The sequence below is a fragment of the Sapajus apella genome, unplaced genomic scaffold (genome assembly GCF_009761245.1).
Source record: "Sapajus apella isolate SASKATOON/1434 unplaced genomic scaffold, GSC_monkey_1.0 scaffold49, whole genome shotgun sequence".
Lineage (NCBI taxonomy): Eukaryota > Metazoa > Chordata > Mammalia > Primates > Cebidae > Sapajus > Sapajus apella.
The window spans coordinates 15,312,623-15,336,085 of record NW_022436989.1 but is presented as its reverse complement, the minus strand read 5'-3'; the positions used below and the strand labels follow the sequence as shown (position 1 = coordinate 15,336,085).

The following is a 23,463-nucleotide window of genomic DNA, read 5'->3' as shown; positions in this document are numbered from 1 at the left end:
ATTTATAAAGGAAAGGGAATTCTTCGGCTCACAGTTTTGCTGGATATATATGAAGCATGGTACCGGCATCAGCTTCTGGTGAGGGTCTCAGGCTGCTCCCACTTGTGGCGGAAGATGAAGGGGAGCTGGCATGGGCAGACCACATGGTGACAGAGGAAGCAAAAAGGGAGAGGAGGAAGATGGTACACTCTTTTTTTAACAATCAGCTCTCCCAGAAACTAATAGAGTGAGAACTCACTCATTGATGACCAAGCTATTTGTGAGGGATCTGTCCCCATAACCCAAACACCTACCATTAGGCCCCACCTTCAACACTGGGGGACTAATTTCAATATGAGGTTTGGAAATCAAACCGAGAAACTATTGCAGTGACAGATTATACTGAGATACCGGTTTAACTCTGAAGTTCATGGGTGCAGCTACTTGCAGAATTTCACTTCACACCTATGACAAAAGCCTTTTAGTTTAGAAATCCTGTGAGTTACAAGTTCTGCATATATAGACAGTAATACTTTTTTCCATATATATCAGATATATGTAGAAGAAACATTTATGAAAAAGTAGAACGAAAGAATAAAATCTATGGGTCTCTTTTATTGGCAGGGACAGGGAGGAAATGGAAAACCAGGAAAAATACATATAGCAAAGATAAAAACAATAAAATTAACAACAATAAAATTAACAAAGACAGAAGAAAATGCTAATGATGAGTGTTAATTATTTGGTTGAGAATATGATGTGATAAAGAACTTCCTAGAAGTCAGAACAAAAAAGACAGTTGAAGTATCATCCTTCCTCAAAAGCCACTTGAAAAGCACAGTTTTATGGGAAATCAGAGTGGTGCTAAATTCTTAAAGACAACTATCTTGAAAGCACATTGGAAAGTCCTCCTGAACAGATTTATAACACATGCAAAAGCTCTTTTACTTGTGTTATTATTTTTTAACGTTTAATTTTAGGTTCAGGGGTACATGCGCAGGTTGGTTATATAGGTAAATTGCATGTAGTTGGGGTTTGGTGTACAGAGTATTTTATTACCCAGGTGACAAACATGTTATCCGATGGTTGTTGCCAACTACCTCTGGATAAAAGCATGTTAGGGCATCCCTTCAAAGCAGGAGAGACTGTGGATAGGAAAGACTGAAACCAAATACACATTTTAGATACGTAGGTATGTATGGTTTTTCCAATAAAAAGATCCAGTTTTTCAGCAGATTTTTAGAGGTGTCATTCTAGGATCCCCCAAATTTTAAGAAACATTAAAGTGTTACACTATGAAGGTGAATTAGGGCTTGGGCTAGTGAAGTTTAAATACAACATCTTCCAGTGTCTGATACTATGCTGAGATGTAACTTGGTACCTGAAAAGTGGCTAGAGGACATATGTTGGAGACTCACCAAATCTCGCTTCTTTCCTCTGAGCTTTGGCTAAGACCTATGTATAAGACCTACGTATAAGCTCTCCGGGCCAGAATGGTGATAGTGCTCTTGATACCGAGGGCAAAGCTGTCTGCTTTGGAACCAGGTGAGTGTTGCGGTCCTGTGTGTCAAGAAATGTAGATGCTTATATGGGAAACAGGTATGCGAATACCTTTCCAAATTCTAAATCTTCGGTCATTTAGATAAAAAAAAAATTCATCAAATAGGATCTTTTGGAGGAAATAAAAAATTCAAAATCTTTTCCCTCAGGTTTTTTGATAGGTTTCCCTGAGGTTTACATCTGTAATCATTTATCTTTTTTTTTTCTTTGCCTTATTGATTACTTTATCACTTTATCAGGACCCTGATTAAATGTTTGTGTTTTTAAATTCTCTCCATTTTTTTCTTTCCAGTTACATCCTTGCATCACTATTAATGTGATTATTTCCCTTCAGCCGGTTTTGCCTGTGAATTTCTAAGCTTGAAATTTGCAATTAACTTTCTCCCTCCTTTATTAAGTCGCTGTGATAATTCTTTTGGGAGGCATCCCAATACAGTGCAAAAAGCCTGGATTAGGATGTAGGGGGTGTGAGTTTAATTTCAGTCCTGCTCTTCCGTAATCATCTGCATAGCATCTGGCATATATAACATCAGAATGTGAGGCATAATGAATGATCTTCAGCAAGTCACTGAATTTTACCTGAGTCTCAATTTCTTCATATATAATACAATAAAACCAAATCTTGAGGTTGCATTTCTATCCATCCATCCATCTATCCATCCGTCCATCTATCCATCCATCCATCCATCCGTCCATCCGTCTGTCTGTCCGTCTGTCCGTCCATCCACCCATCCATCCATCCCTCCTTTCAACCACCATCTATTGAGTACTTACAATATTCTGGCGCCATGGCAGTTCCTCATGGTCCAGAGATGAATTAGATAGTCCCTGTTGGCTACTGAGGTCCCTTTTTACTCTAGCCCCTTGTATGTGAATTTCCATAATTCAATTTATACTTTGTTAATTTATTTCTTGCTCTCAACTACTATTAATCTCCTTTTCCCACTTTTATCCATATACATTTTTTAGAAGTCACTGCCATTGTTACATTTTTTTTCACTTGTCTCTCTGCTTGTTTCTATACTCTCCTGAAAATACTTATGTCATTTACTCCCCTGGGTGGAAATGCAATGATGTTTTCAATTATATTTCATACCAAATTACAACAGGCAGTTTTTTAAAACATGCTAATTCATTTAGAGCAGGAACTTGACTCTATGTAATAGGGTGAGTGCATGTGTCTCTTAAATATCTGCCAGATTTTCTGCTTTGTAGGTTATTCTTACCAGTACCTATTAGAGTCTCTGTACATTTCATATGAACTCTGAGCTTTGGGAATGTTGGTAGACACATGTACTTACACACTCATATAATGTCCTCAAGATTAAGCTAAGAATGGTGGTGGATGGAACTTCATTATCTTAAAGAAGAGTCTATTTGTCATATTTTGGGTAAGGGGATTATTTTTTGCCTGGGGACCAAACCATGTATTGCAGAACATTTCACATCCCTGGTCATTGCCTGCATCCAACTCTTCTTCCCATCCCCATTTTTCAATGTCCCTAGGTAGGAGAGATAACACCCTCAGTTAACTGCACAACTTCAGCATTATGCTTTATGTTTTAATATCATCCATATGATTTGAAAATACAGGCTGGGCGCGGAGGCTCAAGCCTGTAATCCCAGCACTTTGGGAGGCCGAGGCGGGTGGATCACAAGGTCAAGAGATCGAGACCATCCTGGTCAACACGGTGAAACCCCGTCTCTACTAAAAATACAAAAAATTAGCTGGGCATGGTGGCGCGTACCTGTAATCCCAGCTACTCAGGAGGCTGAGGCAGGAGAATTGCCTGAACCCAGGAGGCGGAGGTTGTGGTGAGCCGAGATTGTGCCATTGCACTCCAGCCTGGGTAACATGAGTGAAACTCCGTCCAAAAAAAAAAAAAAATTATTATGATCATTAGAACTTACCTGGAATTAATAGAACCTAATTTTGTTATTCACATTATCTTTTATATAGATCCTTAAAGGTTTCAAACTAAGTTAGTTGCAGATTTCTTCTTCCATTGCTCTTTACTGTGATATTCAGCATGTATTTCTTGGGCACAGATTTCTCTGTGCACAGATGACCCATAGCTATTGTGGATTGAATGTGTTCTTTGAAGAAAAGGAATGATCCCTTGTATGAAGTTACCCTCTTTTAAGTAACAAAGACTTATCCCTTTCTTTTTGTTTCTCAAGCCCTTGAGAACCAATCACTGTGCTAAGGCTTGACATACTTTAGTCATCTTATCCTCTGGACCACTGTGGTACAAGCTCCACTGGAATCTCTGTTTTCCAGACGAAGAAGCTGAGGTTTAGGAAGGATCCCACCACAGAGCCTCCGGGGGGGCAAGGCCACCATCTGGATCCTTTTTACCTATCATTTTGCCTTTGACATTGCTTTATGTTCTTTATGAAGTTGATTCCTAATGTCATTCTCTCTATTCATCCCTCAACCTCATTGCCCTACCTAAATACCACACTCGTAGATTCATAATTACTATATTGATGATGTTGAACACCCTGAAGAGATGGGTAATTTTTTTTTCATTTTTGAAATTTTCAAGCACCTCCCTATATTTTGTGCCTGAAATGATGATCCACTATCTGCCATTTTGCTGTAGCAGATGGATAATTTAACTCAGTAGTAGGAAGCTCTATAGGTTATTGCACTTATGAAACTTGTATCTTTTGTATTAAAACTTCAATTCTTTATTTTTGAAGGGTGACTAAGAGGAACTTGGCATACTACCATAAATCAGAAAGAAGCTGAACTGTAGCAATTTAATTGGATACACATTTCTTAACTTCTAAACAGTTTTTTTGTATATTTTCAGAGGCTAGTTCTGCTTCCTATTCTAAAAAGCTGAAATGTCAATGTTTTCCTTTGTATTCCTGTAAGTAAATGCATTGGTTATTAGATTGACACATTACTCAGTTTCTGGTAAAGAAGTAGTTAGAAGCCCTGTTTGATTCTAAGAATTTACTCATTTGTCATCCTATTGATTACAAGGAATTCAACTTACAATATGTGATGGCAATCATTCTAGGCTTCTTTTGAGTGAGTTTTGAACTTTAGCTAAATAAAACAACATTTAAAATATTCTATAATTTAGGATTTTCAGGAATGAAGGTTGATTCTTTATAAACCAAATTTGATTTTGCGAGGTTTTTGCAGAATTTAATTTTACTTGCACTAACTACGACATCTTTTATGTGGTCACAGTTTTTTCAGTGATTAATTTGGTAAGAAATATTTTGTTTTCCTTTTTGGCATTGCCATGAGTTATGGCTTCCTGTATACACCCCTGCCATTTTAGCTGTGTACTTCTTTGAAGCTGCCATATGTTAACAACCCAAGAGAGATGGTATTTATTGGAGAGGGCATCATTTGTTGCTAATTTGATTTTTCAGATTTGCTGAGCTCTTGTAAAAGAGAGAGGGTATACTGATGAATGTTTTCCTGCCCTGACTGGAGAGGAAAGCATTTGAGGAGCCAGTGTTCGCTGCCCTGGACCTATTCTACTTTAGTCCTATAACGTTTTGGACTTGGGGATGGCCATTCTGTCTAATCCACTTTCCATTGAGACTTTTCTGTAATTGGAGAGGATTGGATCACTGGAGGGGTGCACAACCCTGAGTGAATGCACTGAAATTTAATATTTATGGCCAGTACAAAAACCAGCAAGAATTGCTTAAGGATTTACTGACTTGGCATCATCAAAAATTTATGAGGCAGGCATGCTCATATTCCACATGCCTGCATAGTCATAGAATGTCATTTTATTTTTCTTTTGACATTATAGTTTCTAGAGTCTTAATAACTCATTAACAACTGATGGCACACTTTGCTTTTTGGTTTAATTATAACCAAATTTTATTAGCCAAAATGGTGTTTAATTTTTGGTGTTTTAACCCATTATGAATGTCTCTCTTTTCCTATATTTATTATGACTGCTTTACAGTTCATGAATCCCCAAATCTTATATTTTCCTTCCCCAACAAAGAACCAAATGCAATTATATTATGATTGTATGGTCTGTCAATGAATGGAGGTCTGTCTAGTTTGGACAATGCGACTGAAATCTTGAGCTTCTTTGTAACTCTGAATTGGATCCAGCATTCGACTTTGGTTCATATGTACCAATTACGTTGAGTGAGACACATACATTGGAATTTGACAAACATCTGTGTACCCTTCATCCAACTCTATTGTTCTCAGAGACTGAGTAACAGTAGTGTCTGGATACCAACTTCATGTCTGCCCTAAGAAGGTCACCAAACACTGACATTCCCCACTGGTCTGGAATCCTGCAAACCTGTCAGCTTTTGGAAGCGAAGTAATTCTCCCCTACAGATTATAGAGAAATTCTCTCAAGTCAAAGCTTATGAAACTTCTGGAGTCACTCTAGGATAAATTTTAAATTTATTTCAAAAACTACCATAAGCATAAAATAAAAATTTTTTAATGAATGAAGAATGTTCATCATACAACTTCCGTAACAGAACCCCGGGTTACATTTTTAGCATTCTCTTCTGTGCTTGCCGCATGGGCAGACTTTTTACACACTTATACCGAGAATGCAGATGCAATTTTACATCGTCTATCCGTCCTTAACCTTATAGGACAATAGTGAGAGCATCGCACCACTTAGTCCTCATGATTATACTTTTAGACAAATTTATTATTCCCAATCCACAGATCTGTGAAACTGAGGCTCAGTGAATTAAGAAAGTTGTTCAAGTTTCTGTATATGGGAAGTAAAGAACTGTAATGAGACTCATCTGTTTCATTTCAGAGCCATACTCTTCATTATACACCTCTGTTTCCCTGGTCGCAGTATAGTATTCCAATATATTGCTTATTACGTACACAACACTCCAAGAATCAATATACTGTAACTTGCTTAACTACCTCCTCATTGTGAGGTGTTTAATGATCATTTCATGAATTTCTTTCAGAAGAGGAAGTGCCAAGATTGGGATTAATGACAGAAAGAGTGCAGTCATTTTTATGGCTTCATACATGCTGCAGATTGACTTTCAAAAGGATTATAGCAATTTAATTGATACTACCAGTCCATCCTTTCTAATAATATGTATGATTTCTTTAAAAATTATTAGTATAATAACAATAATAGACTGGTATTTAATTCATGCCTTGTTTTTGCATATCTTTGACTAATACATTGAACTTGTTTTTTTGTGCCTTTATAATTTTTTTTTTTTGAGACAGGGTCTCACTCTGTCACCCAGGCTGGAGTGCAGTGGTATGATCTCGGCTCACTACAACCTCTACCTCCAGGGCTCAGGTGATCCTCCCACCTCAGCCTTCCAAGTAGCTGGAACTACAAGAATGTACCCCCATGCCCAGCTTAGTAGAGACGGGGTTATGCCATGTTGCCCACGCTGGTCTCGAACTCCTGGGCTCAAGTGATCTACCTGCCTTGGTCTCACAAAGTGTGGGCATTACAGGATGGAGCTGCCATGCCAGGCCTATTTTTTTTCCATTATGTGTTGCCCATGTCTTTTGTCTATTTGTTCTATTTTGAAGGTGGCACCTAATGGCTTTCTTCTCTTTATATAATATGGTTATTAATAATGTTTTCCTATTGTGTGTGTGTGTGTGTGTGTGTGTGTGTGTGAAATTAACCCCTCATCATGATTAATAATCAACCAAGAACAAAATGTTTATAAAAATAATGACATGTTGAGATAACAGTGTAGAATGGATTTTAAACTTCTTAAGGCATTAGGGTGCAAATGATTTACTAAACAACATAGACGAGTCTTCCTGAGTAGAGGCATCCCATTTCAACTCTGTGTATTAATATTCATTGGACCCGGCCTTTCAAACAAATGTAATATTCAGGGAACTACTGAATTGAGACCTTAATAAACCAGTTTCACTTTTTTCAGTAAATCTGTGCAAGGCATTATTTTACATTTTCTCCACCATTAAAATACAGAAACTGAGAGAAGCACTCAGTATCCTACCCATTACCTTATTTTTCTTCATGGTGCATCTCATGTTTTGTACTTCACTGTCTTTGGTTTTTTTTTTTTCTTTATTATTTCCCATTTTCTTAAGTTGATCCATTAGAAAAACAACTCCTGCCCATGGGACTAATTTTTTTCCTCCCAGAAGCATGCTGTTATTTAATAGGTGAACGGAGAGTGTCTTGATGGTGTCCATGGCCCTTGAAGCTGCAGTTTAAGGGAGGGGGTTCAAAGAAATGGTGGAGAAAGGTCGTTCCTGTCCTGGAAGGAGGCCAGACAGGGTGACCTTTGAAACTGTCACTAGGGGCATGAAAAATGGGTTTGCAACAGTTCCCTACCCTCCTCTGCACAAATGACACACAGCATTTGGTATTAAGGCAAAGATCCTTTTCCACTGGTGATATGTAATTGTAAATCATAAGAAATTTCTCTGATTTGGGACTCAGGAAGGCATCCTTCTACCTGTTGCAGCTGTTGGAAGTCAAATTCTCCTTTCACCCCAACCACATCTTCCCAAGGCTTTTGGCAGCTCCCGCTGCCTTTCACATTCTCCTCTCCACCTTTGGACTATCCCATACCCTTATCTATCCACACATTCACTCCCTACACTCCTTCCCTGCTTAATCAGGACAGCTCCTCTGACCACCTTGACTTCCCACGATGTCCGCGTGCTCTAGATGAAATGCGCTAAGCCCTGCCGGGTCCCTGTCCCTGTGATCTGAGTCAGGCCCCACTGTCCTCTGTCTTCACATCCTCTGTATACACATCCTCTGTCTTTCTCGGACCCATATTTATAGTCAGTCTCTCTGTTCCCACCCTGCGTGGCACTTGACCTGATGCTGGGAAGGTAATCATTATCCCTCCCTTAATGTTCCAGGATTATTCATTCCATTTTGCCGTGTCGGATGTAATATTTAATAGCATCTATGAAGAAGCCTAAAGACTATGAATAAATGCTCCCGTTGGTACTGAAAGGGTTTTATACAATATGAAATTTAGAGTACATGTTTTCCTGACGTTAATATTAATCGTGAGCCCCAAAGTGGAAGCTTTTATACTTTAGCATAATGAAGTTTACCATGTGTTTCAAAGTTGCTTGCAATTGTGCTTCTCATAATGACAATTAGAAAGGTCATCTTGTCTTGCCAGTCTCCATTAGATATATAAACCAGCTAGTAGCTGTCACCGTGAAATGTGTTAAGGCACTTGTAGGCAAATACAAGGGGAAACATGATATTTTTTTATCCCAAAGTGCAGCTGTTTATAACTAATTATCAAACATGGGACAAGCCTATTGTTTGCCTTTACATGATATATGGGCATAGAAATTTCTAAAGCAAATTCTCTCATTGATTAAATTATATGAAGTCGGCCAGGCATGGTGGCTCACACCTGTAATCCCAGCACTTTGGGAGACTGAGGTAGGTGGATAACAAGGTCAGGAGATCAAGACCATCCTGGCCAACATGGTGAAACCCCGTATCTACTGAAAATACAAAAATTAGCTCGGCATGGTAGCACACACCTATAATCCCAGCTACTCAGGAGGCTGAGGCAGGAGAATTGTTTGAACCTGGGAGGTGGAGGTTGAAGTGAGCTGAGATGGTGCCACTGCACTCCAGCATGGGCGACAGAGTGAGACTCCCATCTCAGAAAAAAAAATTATGTGAAGTCACCCTCTTCCATGAAGCATTATATGATGAGGTTCTCAAAGCACCGAATAAAGAAATTTGTCATTAAGACACTAGTGTATTTCTGATCTATATTTTTTTCTGCCCCTCTCAAAATATTTATTATCTCCATTAAAGTATGGAAACAGTTATTCTATTTAACTCTCTACATGTGAAACTTGATGAACTGATGGAGCAAGGGTGAAATGAAAGGGAGAAGGTGAGGAGGTGGCATAAGTAATGTGTTCTTATGGAACTTGTAGAGGGATAAACCTGTATTAGAACCAAAGCAGATAATTCTTGGGGAACTGAACCATGTCAGTGCAGGTGTGGGTCCTGGGAACTGATGCTGGAGAAAAACAGTTCTAATCTGGCCTGCAAATGGCAAATGGGGTTGCCACGATTGAGATATTAATATACTTCTTTGTATGCATGTCCTTTCATTTATGGCTTTTGTTCTCTAAGCTGCTTTGCTCTGAATTATGAGAAGCAGGCTAAACTTCACAATTCAAGCCTTTAGAATTTGCAAACATTTATCAATAGGTAAGCAAGATAGGTAAAAAGTCCTGGATTCATTAATGCACACCCATGCATGGTCTCTATAGTTTTGAAATTTCTTAGTTGGGAGAATATGGGAGAAGAACCCTGTGGCCCATGAAGCATTTGACTGTTGACATTTCATACTATTCAAATGCTTTGATTTAAAAAATTAATCTATGAATTTAACATATATTCATGGGATGCAGACACTGCAGAGAGCTACCTTTTCCTGGCCTTTATGTTTGAGCTGTTTTCTGGTCGCTGAATCACCCATCTATCTGGAATGGCTTGTGTTCAGGTTTTCCAGAGGCAAAGGATGACTCCATATTATTCAAGGAACTTTCTAGGCAAATAAATTTATTATTTTTTAATATTAAAAATGATCCTCTTTATTGAAACTGATAGAAAGACGGGAATAAATAATTTTAACAGCCCTGTGACACATAAATGGAGGAAAAAACCCTCTCCATGCTTATGTAAATAGGAAGGAAAAGAACTGTAGCATGAATATAGAAAAGGACTCCTTTCCTCCTTCTTCTACCCTCTTCTCTTTTGCCCTTTGCCTGAAGCTGTTAACATTGGGTGAGTGTCCCTGTTGTCATCTCGCATCATACCTCACGTTCTGTTTGATGTTGATGGGCATGGATATCTGAGAGTCTATGTGAAGAGTTATATGTAAGTTTATGTAAGGCCCTTTCTTTGCTTCTACGTTGTTGCTCATTGTACGTACGCATTTTGTAGTACTGTGAGCTTATGTTTAAAACACCCGTGCTGCAGTGGACCCTCGTGTCACCGCCTGGCCTCTTATTCAGAAGCCTTAGCTGTCCCTCAACTCCGACAACACATGTTGAGCGCCTCTCAGGTGCCAGCCACTGTAATAGGCACTGGGGAGTGGAAGGGTGACAAGTTGTGATTCCTGACATCTGGAGGTTTGCAGTCACTGGTGGAGGAGGCACACGTACACAGCAAATAAGGCATGATGTGTTGAAAGATGAAATGAAGCAATAAACAATGGGCATCAAGACAGCAGAGATACGGACAACCAAGGATGCCTTTGAGGAGCCAGAGAAAGCTTCACAGAGGAGGCAGAGCATGCGCCGTGGCTTGAGGGTAGAAGGGGTAGAAATACTGTTGTATTAGGGAAGAGGTGAGCACCGACTCAGAGGTCAGGGGAACGTGACACGTCTGGGGAACAGGGATCCAGTCCCAGCCCTGCCATTTAACAGCTGTGTAACTTTGGGAAAGTTTACTGATCTCTCTGGGTATGTTTCCTCCCATGTAAAATAGAAATACTACTACTACTAATATTGATCTCTTAGGACCATGAGTAGATGAAGTAATAATACATGTAACAATCTTGGCTTAGTGCCCTGGCATATCATAAAGACTCAGTAAATATTAGTTTGCGTGATTATTGATCTGGCTGGACTGAAGGGTGCAAGGGTGGGAGTGATAGGAGATGAGGCTGGAGAAGTGGACAGAACCGAACCATGAGTGTCTTTTCACCAGGCTGCAGTTTTCAAGATTTTCCAAAGGTCACGGCTAGCCATTAAAATAAATTGATTTTTGTACCCTTCACTTCTCCTGAACATTCTTGTATTACAGTTGTGTTAGTCTGCTTGTATTTCTATAAAGGAATACCTGAGACAGGGTGATTTATAAAGAAAAAAGGTTTATTTGGCTTATGGATCTGCAGGCTGTACATGAAATATAGTGCTGGCATCTGCTTCTGGCAAGGCCTCCGGAAGCTTACCATCATGGCAGAAAGGGCAGGGCAGCCCGTGTATCACATGGCGAGAGAGGGAGCAACAGGAGAGGTGGAGGTGCCAGGCTCTTTTTAAACAACCAGACCTTGCGTGAACTCATAACCACAGAAAAGGCACTAAGCCATGCATGGAAGATCCGCCCCCATGACACAAACACCGCCCACCAGGCACCACCTCCACCATTGGGGAGCACATTTCAACATGAGATTTGGAGGAGGCAAACATCTAAACTGTATCAAAAGTAGATAATTAAACACAGTCTCATATAAATGTTCTATCTTCCAAAAAAGAAAAAAACCCAAGCATCGCATACCTACTATAGCTAAGATAAAGAATACTGACAACACCAAGTGCTGCCAAGAAGGTGGAGCAGGCCCGTTTCTCATACATCTCTGTTGGGACGTACCAGTATCGCTGGTGGGGATGTGACAGTAGAGCCCTCTGGAAGACAGTGGCAGTGGCTTTTGAAGTTAAATGTTATCCTTGCCATGTGACCTGGCAGTTCCACTCCTAGATACTTATTTATCCTATAGAAATAAGAAGTTATATCTCACAAAACTGTAATGAATATTTATAGCAGCTTTATTCATAATTTCCTAAAACTGAAAATAATTTGAATGTCCTTCCTTCCCTGAGTGGATAGAATAACTAACTATAGTACATTCACATAATGGAACACGACTCAGTAATAAGGAGCAAACTATTAATATAAACAACAATGTGACTGCATCTCAAATGCATTGTACTGAGTGAAATAAACCAGTCTCAAAAGGCTACAGCTGTAGCGTCCTATTCATATGATGCCCTGGAAGAGAGACCTCTAGGGGCAGGGTTTAGGAGTTGGGAGTGGGGCTGGGGAAGGGCCTGATTAGAAATAAAGAGACCAAGGGAATTCTTAAGGGGCCTTAGAATTGTTCTGTATCCTGTTTGTGGTGATGGTTACAAGAATCCATGTGGATATGAAAGCCCATAGAACTGCACAACAAGTGAATTTTACTGTGTGAAAAATTTAAAATTTTTTTTTAAAACTTGAGAATGTATAGCTTGTTTACTGCATGCATGACCTGTTTTATCTCAGTAATCCTCTCTATGAGGTTGATGTTATTGTTATAGGTTGAGCATTCCTAATCTGAAAACCCGAAATCTGGAATGCTCCAAAATCATCTGAAACTAATGTTGAGGGCTGACCTGATGCTCAAAGGAAATGCTTGTTGGAGCATTTCGGATTTTGGATGTTCAGATTAGAGGTTCTCTGCAGGTAAGTATAACGCAGATATTCCAGAATTTGAAAAGCACAACACTTCTCGTCCTAAGCATCTCAGATAAGGGATATTCAACTTGTATCACATTTAGTGCATTATTATCTACTACTAGTATTATTATTATTGACTAAGCAGAGGCTTTGTGAGGTTTGGCCCAAACCCACATACCTTCCAGGGGGCAAAGCCTGGCACAAGCCAGGTGTGTGTACTCTCCAGACCCTGATTTCCATAGCATTGCGAGTGACCCCTCAAGGAGTCACAGAGTGGGTGGCAGACCTTTCTCAGGCTCTCGTCCAGGCTGTACCTCAGTTATCCAGCTCTGTGGTCAGTGTCCTTGCTCTGTGCATCACGCTGGTGCAAATTTTACACATGTGCAAATGTTTTAAATGCTTAGTATCAGAGAGGGAGTTGCCTGCTGAATGTTTTCTAACCTCTTAACTTGTGCTGTTGACTAAGTTAAATTTGGCTTCTTTTCAAGGAACTGCTACCTCCCTGGAGGGTTTTTATGGTGACATCAGTGAGAACCTTACTCAGTTTTTGTTCAATTCAGAGCTTTAACTCAGTATCCTTAAAATCACTCAGGTTGTAATGAAAGTCTGCTCTGTGGCGGAGTAGAACTGTTAATTATTAATAACTGTTAATTACCTACATAGTCAACCTGAGACCAGAGGGCAAGAGATAATTCCTTAGAGAAAGAAAAAAGAGCAAAATGATACAAGGTTGGAAAACAGTAAAAAGGGTGAAGATATTTAATTCTTTTTGCACACTTTGTAATGATTTGTTTAAATATCTATTTCCCTATCCTCTGTGCCAGTTTTTCTTGTTGAGTTTTTTTTTTTTTTTTTTTTTGTTATGTTTTTCTTTTGAGAGAGAGTTCTGTGTTGTTGCCTAGGCTGGAGTCCAGTCATGACTCAGGATGTCGGCCTGGTGAGGCAAAGATGGCAGCAGAGCTTGGGGTGGGGAGGAGGTGGAGATGGCGATCAAGGTCCCCAGAGAAGGGGGATGTCCTGGATGAGAGCAATGAGAAGGATAGCCGGGGGTGAAGCTGAATGCCCCGACCCTCCAAGCAGCAGCAGATTATACCTGCAGGTAGAGCCACATTAGGGACCTGGAGGACACTGGCGGCTTGGGTAGGGGTGGAGAGTGAGTGTCCACACTCGAGCGGTCTGCAAGTGCCATGAGACCCTCCAGCGACGACTATGTCACTGTTAGAGCAGAGAGGAGGAGGCAGCTTTCAGGAGGAACTGGGCGTGCAGAGCTTGGTAACCAGGGATGGAGATCCAGGCAGTGCAGTGAAGCCCACAGAGGAGCCCACGGAGGAGCCCACGGAGAAGCCCATGGAGGAGCCCACAGTGGAGCCCACAGGACGGGACAGCTGTGAAGACACTGTCCACCCTGGAATGCAGGCAGCGTCTTCACAGCCATCCAGGGATTTGGACCCTAGCCTTCCTAAGTGAGAGCTGTACTTTTTCCATAATCTCTGCCACTACATAACTGTGAAAATTCAAAGTGCAAAAAGAGCCTCTATCCTGGCTTTTCATCGACGTTTTCAAAAGGAACAGAAAATGGTCGCATTCTCTTGCTTCTACAATGCCAGTGATTGTTTGAAGCATCCCGGACTTGACAACAGCTCCAAGGTGGGTAGACACTCACACTGCAGGTTCATGTCAATTCCAAATCGCATATTTTTAAATGCTGAAAAATGAAAAAGACAATGCATCTTAGAATTTAAGGCCACAGAATAAATAAAATGGGCGAGTAGTTTAACTGAAACCTGAAGAAACAGCATGCGATTTTTTGTTTTATGTTTCTTAGCTGAAAGTAACTCAGGCAGGATAATGTAATGAGGAAATGCAGGCATTTGCCTGAGATTAGTTCAGGAACTGTTGGAAAAGGACTCTGGGATCACGCAGAACTGGAGCTCAGATTGCTAACTCGACGGACTTTTAAGTCCAATTTAAGATTTGGAGAGAGTTACAAAGGTTAAGTCAGCATTTATATGAACATGCTCCAATTAGAGAAATACAGGAGAATTTGCTGTTTCATCTGTGCCATTATGAAGATCATTGTTCTTAAATTTACATTAGTTTGCTAGGCCTGCTGTCACAGAAATCCACAGACTGAGTGGCTTGCACAACAGATGCCTATTTTCTCCCAATTCTGAAGGCTGGAAGCTCGAGATCAAGGTGTCAGCATGAATGATCTCTCCTTAAGCCTCTCTGCTTGGCTTGTGGACAGCTGTCTTCTCCCCATGTCCTCCCTCACATGGCCTTCCCTTTGTGTGTGTCCGTGTCCTCGTCTCCTCTTCTCATAGGGACACCGATCAGACTGGTTTAGGGCTCACCCTCATGACCTTGCTTCAATTTTCTCACCTCTCCATAGACCTGTCTCCAAGTGCAGTCCCATCCTGAAGTACCAGGGATTAGGGATTCAACATATAACTTTTGGGGGAGGATACAGTTCAGTTCATAGCAGCCAATTCCATACCTCATTTTATAAGAAGAGAATTTAAAATCAGATCCTTGCCTAATACTCTTCTGGTCACACACAGAAAATAATTCAGAAAGTTGCCTTGGCTACTCAGCCTCATGTGGCTGGATCCTCCGTTGCTCTGTGGCCTCGCTTGACCCTTCTCCCTCCTCTCTCCTTCACATGCTGGAAACTTCCTTACACGGCTAGAAGCACTGCCCTTGTTCACACCTTCAGCCTCATCCTAAGATGGCTTCTCTTCAGTTTTACATGGCTCTATCCTTTTGCCATTTCGGCCTGAAGTTAAATCCCGTTCCTCCAAGAAGCTTCCCTGACCATCCAAGGGAAAGCAGCCATCCAGCAATGCCAGATCCCATGACCCTGTCCCAGTGCTCAGCGTGGTACTTATTGCTGGCTGACAGGGCCTCATTTATCTTGTCACCAATGTTCCCAGCACTGAAGCAATTCCGCAGCAGATAGTGTCACTCAAATATTCGCCAAGTGAATAAATAAAATCAGAAGAGTTAGAAAGAAATGAAGCGAGCTGGGAAGAATCTGGATGTTCTTGAAGTCCAAGACTTTGTTTTTTTAGGTGGGATTCATCAAAAGGAGGCAGTTTGCTTGAGGTCCCACCTCTGGACAAAGAGAGAAGCAGGGCTGGTCTGACTCCAGTCCTGTCTGTGGCCTTCATTGTTTTAACAAGCAGATGGTATTTTTGTACGCAGTGACTTGGCGATGTGTATCAATGCTGCCTTTCTTTCCTGTCCCTTGCACGGCAGGCCCTGTGTCTTAGATTAAGTTTGGGGCAACGCTAAACTGTGCCACTGGACTATATCCCACGGAGCAGGGATTATACTGTATTCCTACCCTGCAGTGTTTGCACATAGAAGCCTTACTATAAATGTTTGCTTAGTGAAAACAGCGAACAAATGAGTGAATATTAAAATGACAAGAATTGACAGTCTTTTGAAGTTTCTGTAGAGTGGTGCTTCTCAAACTTCAGCGTGCATCTGAACCATCTGGAAAGCTAGTTAAAATGCCAGTTATGACTCAGGAAGTCCTAGGTAGCCTGAGAATCTGCATTTCTAATGAATTTCCAGGTGATGCTATTGCTGCTGTCCTTGCCTCTCCTTTGTGTAGCAAGGCTCTAGGATGTGTGCAGGAAGGTCTGTCTTACAGGGTCAAAGATAATCTTGTGAGTTAACTAGTCATCAAAAGACCCCGATCACATCTGTTTGTCCAAAAAAATAACACATGCAACTTTCAGCCAGTACTTAACCTCACTGATCAGCTTTTGTACATAGGTGACTTGGAGATGTGCATCAATGCCCCCTTCTTTCCTGTCCTATATTATGCCTGATGTCTTGGGTCAAGTTTTGGGCAGTATCAGACTATGCCATTAGATCATATCCTGTGATGCAGGGATTATCTTATATTCATATTCTGCAGTGCCTGCCACACAAAGGCCTTACTGTAAATGTTTGCAGAATGAAACAATGAATAATGAGTGAATATTTAAAAGACAAGAACTGACAGTCTTTTGAAGTTCACTTTTGAGGAACCTGTCCAGATATCAGGAGATATGCTTTGCTGAGCTTGTAGTACCTGCTGAGCTTCTTGATATATGTTATGTCTACTTACCACAGCAATCCTGCAGGGTGGAATTATTATCCTCATTTGGTACACGAGGAAACTAATGCTCAGAGAGGTTAGACAACATGCCCAAGGTCCCCAAGTCAATAGCCAGGAGCCACTAGCAGGGCTCTGATGATGATCATGATGATGTGTGTGTGTGTGGTGTGCTGTGTACGTGTGTGTTTGCATGTGTATATGTGTGTGTGCGTGTGTGCTTCTCTCATACCATTTTGCTTGTTAAATGATCCTTTAGGTTCTTTCCAGGTGTATGATTTTAGGTCAAAGACAAAGCATGACGCAGCTCACTGTGAGCTGTGACTTATACAAGCTCATGAAGGAGTCAGCTACGTTTTCTGATCTTCAAGATAATCTTTGTCTTCTCACCACCATACACACTGATTTCTCTTCAGGAACTGATTGTATACTCTCATGAGCACATATGCAGTTTCTCCTATAGACTGTAAGATTTTTAAGAGCAAGGACTGGGCCTTATTTTCCATTTTGTTCCCTACCATGTTCGATCCTTATTTGAGTCAGTGCTTTGATTTGAACAGAACTTCGGAAGCACAAGACAGGCTCTGTTCATTACCAGCCTGGGCAACAAGAGCGAAACTCTGTCTCAAAAAAAAAAAAAGCTTCCAAAGCACTCACCATGGAGTCCAAAGTGTCACCAAATCTCTGCTTGCGTGAGGTTTCTCTATCTTGATTTGTGTGTGTGTGTGTATGTTGTGTGTGTTATGTGTGTGTGTGTGTGTGTTGTGTGTGTGTATGTTGTGTGTGTGTTATGTGTGTGTATGTTGTGTGTGTGGTGTGTGTGTTATGTGTGTGTGTGGTGTGTGTGTTATGTGTGTGTGTGGTGTGTGTGTATGTTGTGTGTGTGTGTCATGTGTATGTATGTTGTGTGTGTGTGTGTGTGTGTGTGTAAGAGTAATTGGCTGTGGGTGGGCCGGGTCCCACCCGGAGAGAACTCTGGTAGTGTGCCAAGAGCAGGACTGCATGATTGGTGCATGTGACAGGGTGCAGAGGAGGGGAGGGGTCCCTGCATGATTGGGGGGCCTTCCTCTCAGCTGTCCCTATTGTGTTTCCATTGGCATTCCTGTTATAGCTAAATCAGGGAGCAGAGGGTGGCATGAGGTAGGATCCTATGACATAATGACAGGCTTTAGGGAGTTACCGATGATGTCAGAGTTTACCATCAAGTAAATCTGTTGCCTTTTGAAAGCCATGTCTGTCAGTACAATGCTGGGGGCCAGAGCTGTTTAACCTAGTAAACCATAAATTTCTCTCATACGTCCTTGGGGTGATGAAAATCTTCCAGAGTTGTGGGGAGCAGAGAGAGAACCTGACAGGGAATATTCTGAAATAATTGTAGATAGTGACAGGTGAAAAAAAATACACTGTAGAGATATCAATCCTGTATGAATGCAATGTAAATTGCTCTTTTAAGAAATGCTTTTGGAGTTCTCCATACAAAGAAGGAGGAGAAGGAGGAGGAGAAGGGGGAGGGGGAGGGGGAAGGGGGGGGAAGAAAAGTAGAAAAAAGAGATTTGTCTTGTATGAAACAGCAAAATAATATTCTATCAGAATTGTTTTAAATATGGTGAAGTAGGGGCACTTCTATTTAAAGGGTATGTCTTTGGTTTATTTTTTATTTGTACTTGTTCTGATACCTCTTCCTTTTGGAAAAGTCCGAGGCTCTGGCTCTCTGCTATCTGTTTGGCCATCATCAGTAGAAGTGGGAACACAAATAGCTCATTGTTTTAATTTTGGATTTCCTTAGGCTGTCACTGTCACCTAGTCGTCTCAGACACTCTTACAGGGAAACCAGCACTGGCAGGGTGTGAAGGTCATAGCAAGGGCAGCAGTGCTTCCCAGGATCACATGCCTGGAGAGGTCGGCATGCCCCTGACTTCTTAAGGGGACCTGCCTTCCACAGGACGAGCGCTTACTGAGTGCTTCTTCTGCACCTACTGTGCATTCTCATCCATACCTTAGTTGTTGTTAGCACAAATATCCTTACACATCTGTGGCATGTGGATGACAAGAGCTTCTGAGTGTATTTTTGAGCTGTATTTTCCTAAGGCAACTTCAAGTGCTTAAGAATCCAGTGGTATATGGGTGGCTGTTGATTCACAGCACTGTTCTGAGAGAGTAATTTGCTGCTTTTCTCCAACTCTTATGTCCTTGAGAAACCTGAATGTACAGATGACTACCCGTACCTACGAAGCTTCCTCTCACAGGACTGAAAAGATAAATATGCTGCAAAACCTGCTATAAAACAGTCAGCCCTGAGCAGCAGGAAACTGAGTAGAATTGCTCGCATGGCCAAGCCCAGGCTCAGGAAGGTGTTTGCCCCTGTCTGAAGGGGGTGGAAATGAGACCATTTACACCTCAAGTGGAAGTGCAGACCTGAAGGAAGAGCAGGGGCTCCCCCAGCACAGGTGTGCCCATTTTACAGGTGCTAAAGCCTGTGGCGGAGACAGAGATGGGGGGAGGCGTTGGCTGTGATGCGTCGTAATAGAGCAGCTCACGTGCAAGGGCCATGAGAAGTGAGGACAGAAGGGCAGCCAGGCTGTGGCTGGTTTTCACGTGAGTCAGCTGAGTGGGAATGCAGCGTGGCCGGTAGAAGAATGAGTATTTGAGGAGGCAGAGTTCCCCACTCTTCTGAAGCTCTGTTTTGCAAAAGGCCTAGAATATAAAATTGGAGCATTGTGTTTGGAATGGGGGGAGGGAAGTGTTAACCTGAACAGCTTTGGTGCACACGGTGAGAGGTTTACCAAGGGCTCACTCACTCTCCTCCATAAGAGTGGGTGCCCAGGAGGAGGTCTGGCTCCTGTGCGATGTGGGTCCTGTCCAGAACCTTCTGTTGCTACAGCAGTAGTAGCACTGTGAGGGAGGGATATTATTTTTCAGTCGTGGAAGGGGACCACCATCACTTAGACGGTCTGTTGACTAAAATGTGGTTAGGTGGTGCATGTGAATGGGAACAGGTACTGACTTCCTATTTTTCAGTCAAGGCTTTGAAAGGTTCGGTCACTTGCTTAAAATCACACAGCCAGTGAGGGGTAGCATGGGATTAAACACCAGTCTGCTCATCTCCAAAGGCCTGACTGACAAAAACAAGTTTCAATGGATTTTACCTTTCCTCTGTAATAGACGAGGGATATCTCATTTCAGAATATCTGAAGGTGACATTTGGAGTTGTTCATTGATTCAGTTACTCTGAATCTGTTTCTGAGCTTATTTATCTCAGGTTTTAGATTTAGAATGCTCTAAAACTATTCATTGGTTTCACTTCCCTTTGCATTGCTAAGTAAAGGTGATATAGGAGGACTACTCAAAGGGGTGAGCACAGCAAGGGCGCGAAGGATGTAAGATCAGACGCAGCTTTTCTATGCATCCTTCTTAGAGGCATTACCCTTGATCCAAGAGATAGTCAGGATCATTACTAACTTTCCTAATGTTTCGTAAAGCATTCAGATATCAGCATTTGAAGGACATGCTCCTGGTCTTGTTTAAGTCAGGGCAGGAGTGGTTAATTAATTCTCTAATTCCTCAGGCTTCACAGTTTCAACCAGCCATAATTATTTTGCAATGGAGGTTTCCTCTCTGCGTAAACTGGCATTCATATCAAGGGCTAAATGCATCAGCTTTGTAATAATGAAGATCGTTGCCAATTCCATCTTCCACATGGGGATAAAGTTGCGGAGAGGCATGGGAGAGAAGAATGCATGGGTCATACTGTAAATGATAATGGGTAGAAAGAAGTCAGGGATTTTTTTTTTAACATGGAAAGGAAATAGAATTTTAACTAAGTTGAAGTTTCCCTACTGTACAAATCTCATCTTAAATGACAAGGGATTACGCCACATAGCTATGGATTTGGGCCCAATATTTGACCCTGTAGCAACTCTGAAAGATGAGACTGCAGTTTGTTAGGGAATGCCCTTTGGATCTGATTTTTAAACAGAACCAAATGCATTCTACTCTTCTGCTTGTAAGAGTAGCCCTGCTTGAGGGTGTGTCGAAGCCTTGCTAGACAGCTTTGCTGATATTTGCCTCTAGCATTCTTTCTGGAGATATTTAGACTTCAATAAGCTACGGTTATCCTTTAAAAAAAAACTGAAGAGAAAAATATTTGTAGAAAAAAATAATCAAGTACAGTCGTACGTCATTTAACGATGGGGATACATTATGAGAAATGCATCGTTAGGCAATTTTATCGTCGTGTGAACGTCACAGATTGTACTTACACAAACCTACATGGTGCATTCTGCTACCCCACACCTAGGCCACATGGTATAGCCTCTTGCTCCTAGGCTACAAAGCTGTGCAGCATGTGACTGTCCCGAATACTGTAGGCAATTGTCACACAATTGCTATTTGTATACCTGAACATATCTAAGCAGAAAAAGTACAGTAAAAATATAGCATTATAATCTTAGGGACCATCATCACCTTCACGGTCTGTTGTTGACTAAAGTGTGGTTAGGTGGTGCATGACTGTACTAGCATTAAAGTGCTTCTGAACTGAGAGGGTAGAATGGGAACAGGTACTGACTGGGTTCTTGTTTTTTTTTTTTTGAGATGAAGTTTCGCTCTTGTTGCCCATGCTGGAGTGCAATGGCGCTATCTCGGTTCACCTCAACGTTCGCCTCCTAGGTTCAAGTGATTCTCCTGCCTCCATCTCCTGAGTAGCTGGGATTACAAGCATGGGCCACCACACCCAACTAATTTTGTATTTTCGGTAGAGACGGGTTTTTCCATTTTGGTCAGGCTGGTCTTCAACTCCCGACCTCAGGTGATCCACCCCCCTCGGCCTCCCAAAGTGCTGGGATTACAAACATGAGCCACTGTGCCAGCCCCTACAATAATTATTTAATGTAAGAAAATATCTAAGGAAAAATAAGAAATTCTAGGTAAGGAAAGAAGTTTATTTGTGGAAGTTTAAAAGAAGTTTAAAACATTGAAGAAAATTGTGGTTTTCAATGTTGATGCTGCGTCCTTTGCAAATACTTAAATTTGTGAATGACACTCTTGAAAACTTACACTTTATTCGAGGTGTCTTTTTTCACTTTACGCTATACTATAAAGAATCACAAAAGATTGTCTCATATTTAAATAACTTTCTATACAACATATGTAAATTTTAAAACAACATGTTGTATATCTAATAAATACAGATAATTTTTGTCAATTAAACAGTATATTAAAAAAGAATAAAATAGCAGTATAAATGAGCTCAAGTTATTTCATCCACAGTGATAGAATGTTTCCCATTTGATGCAGGCAGTCAAACCTAATTTCCATTAAGACAAACACACAAATAACAATCCTCCTTCCCAACCCTGAAATTCCACTTCTCTTTTCGAACTCTTCATGAAGCAGTCCCCTTTCTTGCATTTACAACATAAAGCCTAAGCAATGAATATTGGAGGCCAGGGTTTGAGATGTCACTCATGCCCATAAACCAAAAGTCCTGTGTGATCTCTCCTTCCTAAGTATGACTTACTTTCCTTTCCATGAAGCGATTTTATGGGTGATTATATCTAAAGGGAAGTGATGCTGCTTCTTTCTCTTTAGTTGGTCCATTTTCACAGCCCACAAAAGCAAGTCTCTAATTTGGGACTTGATTCAAAGTCTGAACAAACCCGAGGCACATCTTTCTTCCTTGAATGTGTTCAGGTGCACATTCCAAAAAAGATTCTCATTGCTAGTTAGGCCATTCATTTGATGTGATATCCAAATCAAACAGGCGCCGTACTATTTAAAGTCGGATCCTAGAATGGCGCTTTGAACATGAGAGTCGTGGCTGCCACTCTCCAGGTGACTATCCGGCAGTGACACTTCTAGCTTTGTTTCTGGCTTGATGTGCATATGCCGAAGGCCTCAGCAAACATAAACTCATACAAATGTTTGTCAAGCTGTGTGAGCCTAAACAGCTCATTTGTTGCTAGAATGATCCGATGGGAGATGGGTTGCCCAGTTTGGATGGTGACCTTTTGGATGATGAGCTCTTGGTTGAATTGCAGATTTATGTGTCACAGTGTATTGGAACTTAATGAATCCTGTGGCAGGTGGATGGTAAAATGCAGGGCAGAAACTGCAACGAAGAGGCAGGAAGAAAGTGGCAATTCCAGGAGCATGAGAGCAGTTCAGCATCTCCTTCCGCTATGCTGCTTTCCTTCTGCTTCTCGGGGTGCCTGTTAAAATGCAGTTAGTAATGAAATGCTGTTTGAAATCAAACTTGCTGAAACAATATGGATATTGTGGAAACCTGTCTTATGTAGTTTAAGGATGTGCTTACTTCTAGGTGCTTTCAGCGACTGCAGCCCAGTTAGTTCCTGTGCATTGATTTTCTCTCATGCCCCTGCTCCAGGGTAGATCTCCCATGTATGTGACCTCCTAGTCAAAAACCTGCCCCTGCCATTTCTTTATGTGGCGGCAGCCTAGGGAGCTTGCCCACCTGGCGTGAGCAGGTTGCAATGATGATGGTTCCCAGTTCTGCCCAGTGGGGAACTGAACTCACCGTATTTTCCCTCATGTCATCTTGAAGCTTCATTTTGAGATCTTGTTTCATCCTGCTGAACCCGTCATTGG

General features: G+C 41.4%; 1 protein-coding gene and 1 long non-coding RNA gene across 7 annotated transcripts in view; one reads left to right on the top strand and one right to left on the bottom strand.

Moving 5' to 3' along the window:
* The window catches only part of DISC1 (DISC1 scaffold protein), a 373,398-nt gene that overhangs the window by 183,327 nt on the left and 166,608 nt on the right, over positions 1 to 23,463 (top strand). The window lies entirely within an intron of this gene.
* LOC116526148 lies at positions 253 to 14,655 on the bottom strand. Its single transcript, XR_004257996.1, has 2 exons — positions 11,655 to 14,655; positions 253 to 289 (listed from the first exon to the last, which is right to left on the bottom strand). It is a non-coding gene; the product is annotated as an uncharacterized LOC116526148 (long non-coding RNA).